The sequence below is a fragment of the Arachis hypogaea genome, chromosome 17 (assembly GCF_003086295.3).
Source record: "Arachis hypogaea cultivar Tifrunner chromosome 17, arahy.Tifrunner.gnm2.J5K5, whole genome shotgun sequence".
Taxonomy (NCBI): domain Eukaryota; kingdom Viridiplantae; phylum Streptophyta; class Magnoliopsida; order Fabales; family Fabaceae; genus Arachis; species Arachis hypogaea.
Window position 1 is genome coordinate 120,805,048 of NC_092052.1, and position 5,131 is coordinate 120,810,178.

Sequence of the window (5,131 nt, forward strand, 5' to 3'; positions counted from 1 at the left end):
TAAATTTTTTTTTACCAAAACCTAATATTTTAAAATGTCAAATCTAATATTGTAATAAGTAAACGAGTTTCTATTTTTTATGCAAAGATAATTTTATTTCAAAGGGTTTATTAAATAATTTGAAGTTAACCCAAACTCTTTTTCTATTGTTTAGTACTCATAAGACCATTTATAAATGCACATCTATAATTTTTACAAAATTTCACTCTTTTTTTTTTTTACTATGCAAATTGAATTATGTGATAGACTGTGACCCGTTAACAAAGAATAGACTTCCGTTAACAAAAAACGACAATCACAATATTTTTTTCCTCTTTTATCAAACCAAAAACAAGAGAATCCCATGAAACCTTCATACCAAAAAGCCCAAAATCATAATGACTTTCATTAACACATAATTTCTATCTAATTTTTTATATAACTTCCAACACCTGCTACAACTTCTGCGAAAAGAGCAGGACTCTTCCAGATGTTGTTTGCGCATGTGAAAACACTACTACCACACGTCACCCATCAAATTGGTCCACGCAATTTCATCACCTGCTGAAAAATAATCGTTTCATCACAGTAGCAGCCCTTTTTTTTTTATCTCTATCATATGTTGCATTTTCTTCATATCCTATTGATTAACAAATGACTTAAAAAAACAACTCCAAACAGATAAATTAGAAACATGAGAGTTCAGCAGCATAATCATCTTGCCGTTGCTCTTCTGCAAATCTAAAATCCATTTTTCCGATGCTTTGAAGTTCTCTGAATATCTATTCTTGTGGAGAAATTTGATACAATAACTTCAGGTATCAATAGACAAAGCCAATGATATCAAAGATCTGGGAAGTGAAATCAAAGTTAAGCCATATTGAAGAGAAGTAATTTGTAGAAATTGGAAAGCATAAGCTGATCTGAATGATCACACAAGTTAATTTAGGCATCAACTGGTCAATACTGTTTTCACACTTGTCTATTGACTGAAAAATTTTAATCCAATATAATAATAACAATAAAGCTGAAATTGAAATAAATCTTATGTTTGAGGGCCCACTAAACACACTACTTGCTCTTACTCTCTTCTATCTGAAAGGCCATACAAGTGAAGAGATTATGATGACCTTTTCAACACAAATTTCCCTCCAAAAGTTTCCTTCCTTTCTTTCACAATTCACACACTCGAAAGAGGGTTCCCACTTCTGAAGAAGCTTCTAGAATCTTCTGATGGCTTCATCCTCGCACGGCGACCAAATGAGGATCGTGGCGACCCAGTTCTGTTCTGATGATCAGACTCTCATTGCTGTAATTTTCAAACCCCCCTCTTTCCCTTCACTTGTCTCGCTTCAATTTATTTTCTGATTGTTTTCTAGGGCACGCTTTTTTATTTCGTGCCCTGCTTTCTTCCTTGCTTCCTCAAAAGGAGTAAGGTTGCAACTTGCTATTGGAATTTTTGTACTTCGTTAGCTCATTTTATGATATATATCTGCAGATTAGTTATGAATTTTGATTAGTTTACTTGCTTCCTTTCTACTGGGTTTGTTTTAGCATATACGAAAGACTATGACTATAATGAAGGAGATTGCAGTTGAATTCGAGAAACACAACGAATCTGATAAGGTATTTCAATTCATTCATTTTCTTATATATATATATATATATATTGGAGTGTGAAATTTTGATAATATGGTAAGTGCAAAATAGTAACCATTCACTTCAGGTGAAGGAGTTGTAAGATGCTGTTTTGGAGTTAGCTGATCTCTCTGAGGATAGTGTGCATCTTTCATCAGCAGTTCAAGCTATTGCAAACAGATACCAGCCAAAAGAAGAGGTTGTGAGTTCTGGATTCCATGCTTAGAACCTTTTTTTGGGTACTAAGTATGAGCTATTATCTGTTACTATCATCTAACCCTACCATTGTCTCTGAATTCTAACTTGCTTAAAAATACAGGTGAATAATTTTCGTAAGTTACTTGAGGATGAAGTGTCAAAATTGAAGGGCCAGTCTACTACTTCAGATCCTAATAGTAATCCTTTGGTTCGCCAATTTAAGGAAGCTGTATGGGTATTGTCTTCTGACTTGTAACTTTTGAAGATCGCCTCTGGCGGCATGTTTTGGTTTACTTTAGATGGAAATGTTTGTCTTTATATCAGAGGTCAATGCACCTCCCTATTTTCTTAGTTTGGAAATAGTTAACTATTATTTCTCTCAAGATATTTTATTCATAAGATGAGTAATGGTAATTAAGTTCGAAGATTTGGGAAACCCTACCACTAATTTTATGTGTTTTCTTTACTGTTTAATGATTTTAACTTCTGGCCAAGGTGGATAGGTGACTTGTGTCTGTCTGGTAAGAACAGTTTCCTGCAATGATATGAGCTCTCATCCTTGTCTTACAAGAGTTTGACACCTGTGAATAGAAGGATACCTTCCCGCCATTGGATAAATATTAGTGTCAACATTCTTTTGATTATATAATCTCATACTTGTCCACATTCTAACCTGCATTATGCTTTGTAATATTCTGTTTCCATGGTCTTTTTTGTTAGAAATTTTTTTTATTTAATAAATGCTATAGCATTTTACTATGACATACCTACACTTATTTGAGTTTTTCTTCTTGCTTCCTAATAATCTAATGTGCTTGCTATTTATCTTTTGTCTTCAGAAAGTTCATCATGAAGGGCAGCCAATGCCAGGAGAAGAGCAGGAGGGGACATTGTAATGACAAGTACCCAATCCAGTATTTTGAATATGACTTGCCCATTGACTGGAAAACCTGTTACTGAGCTTGAAGAACCAGTTCGCAGGTACCACATATACCCCTTTGATATAATGCCGCGTTGGTTTCCAATTTTTTATCTTTTTCTGTTAGTATTTGAAGTTACATATTTTAATTGAATAAACTATGATTGATGATTCCTCCTCAATGTTTATTTCATGACATATATGTAAATTTGGTCAATTTGCAATCAATGCATGTTTAGTTTTCTCACTTGCTAGACAGATGAGTAAATGTAAAAATTGGCAGGGTATTGAGTTAGAAAATTGTTTTGAAACAAGACAAGTGCAACATTCACTAATTCTTAGTTGGAACTGTGTGATCTGTATTTGGTTGAAACTGTTGTTTCAAATGAAAAAAAAAATGCTCGTCAAAATGGTCATTAACGGATATTGAGCATGTTAAGCCAGTTTCTGGTGGAGTGTGGGATTGGCTTAGATTCTACCCTGCTGAATTATCTAGGACATGGGATACAGCCTGCCCATTTGTTTTATTATCCTTCACCTCTCCTATTTTAGATTGGGCTGGCTTTCAGTCAAAGGCTAAAACCTTTATATGAAACTCCAAATGAGAAAGACATGCCTATATATGTTCCTGTATCCATTGGCCTGTTTTTTTCTCACTTGTGCTCCCATTTGCTTGGTAAAATTGTGGTAGAAATGTTCTGCCTTATCCTGCTCAAAAATCCTGCTTATAGGATTTCAAACCATGATCTCCGGGGCATAAGGGAAAAGCTTTGTTGATGAGCTGTAGACCTGCAGTTACAATCTTTAGTGATTTTTGTAAGAACAACAATTTGTCCCTTAATACTGATTCATATTTTAGTAAAATACAGTCTTCCCCTATATCAGCAACTGTGCAACTTTTTATACTGACACCTGATTTTACTAGCTAGGTTAATAGGTCGGGTAGAGTGGTGACCTTGGCCATTCACATTTTAAGTTGTAGATGCACCTTTCGTTTTCCCCCATAGTTTCTATTTAGTCTGTGCTTTCAGTTATCCACAAAGGTGGATGCCAAATCTCTTATACTTAGGAAGTTCGTCACAGCTCCTGGATTTTGGAGAACATATCATAGTAAATTCAGAATTTAGCAGGCCAAGGTTTTCTCGTTGTATTTGATGGTGAATTTAGTGTTACTAAATTCCTGAGATAGCTGATTAACTATATTTTGGATGCACTTTGAGTAAGCACCGAGGTAAGCCAAAGATACAACATCTAGATACAACAAACAATTGGAAAGTGACTCGAAGAAAAGATTAACTAAAATTTTGAATGTTTGCACTAAAAAGTAATCGTGTTTAGTGTTCACTCTTTAGGATGAGTTTTGCTTTCTATCAAGATGGGATAAAAGATTACGAAAAATCTCTCTGATTACACCAACAAGGGTGAGTTTGGCATGTGAATTGAAACGTGGGAGAAAATTTCAACTAACAGTGAAATGCATGCTTTCTAGCATGTAGAAGAGCTTGTTAATAGGTTTCGTTATTATGCATGTTACTCATTTCTATTTCATTGTTGCAGTGTGGAATGCAAGCATATTTATGAAAAGAGAATAATAATGCAACATATAAAGTCATCCAATCGATGTCCAATATCAGGTGGATCATTGACGTCTGATAAGCTTCACATTCCTTCTGCATCGTTGCGTTGCTCTTTGACTAGATCTTTCATCTTTGTGTGTTAGGTTGCCCAAAGAAATTGCGCGCAGATAGGGTGGTGCAGGATGCCTTGTTACTGATTGAGATTGAGGAATTGCGCAAAATGAACAAAAAGAAACTGAAGTGGAAGACTTTACTCTCCTTAATGAAGACGATTGATGATTGATTGAGTAAAGCAAGAGTAGGGACTATAGCAAAGCTGAGTCACAATCTAAAAAAGTTCACCCAGTAAAATGTCTGTGGTATTATTGTATCCGGTGGTAATACTGGAAAACAAGATGCTTAGGGTCACGGCCAAGACTCTAAAAAGCTGTGTTCAAGAATAAAAAAGAATTGAACTAAGAGAGTCAATAATATCATCTGGATTCTAAGTTCCTAAAGATGCCAACCATTCTGAGTTTCAATGGATAGTGAGATGCCAAAACTATTCAGAAACAAAAAGCTACTAAGTTTCGCTCTTCTAAATTATAAATAAGCTTTCATTGGAAACTTAGAAATTTATTGTATCTTAATTTTCTTTTTTATCCTACTGTGTTTTTGGTTGCTTGGGGACAAGTAACAGTTTAAGTTTGGTGTTGTGATAAGCGGATATTTTATACGCTTTTTGACATCATTTTCATATAGTTTTTAGCATATTTTATTTAGTTTTTATTAAGTTTTTATAGGTTTTAGTGTTAAATTCACATTTTTGGATTCTACTGAG

The 5,131-nt window shown here is 34.4% G+C and overlaps 1 pseudogene; it reads left to right on the forward strand.

The window, feature by feature from the left end:
- The first annotated feature begins 447 nt into the window (after positions 1–447).
- LOC112766708 (E3 SUMO-protein ligase MMS21-like) lies at positions 448–4,802 on the forward strand (annotated as a pseudogene).
- The last annotated feature ends 329 nt before the right edge of the window (positions 4,803–5,131 follow it).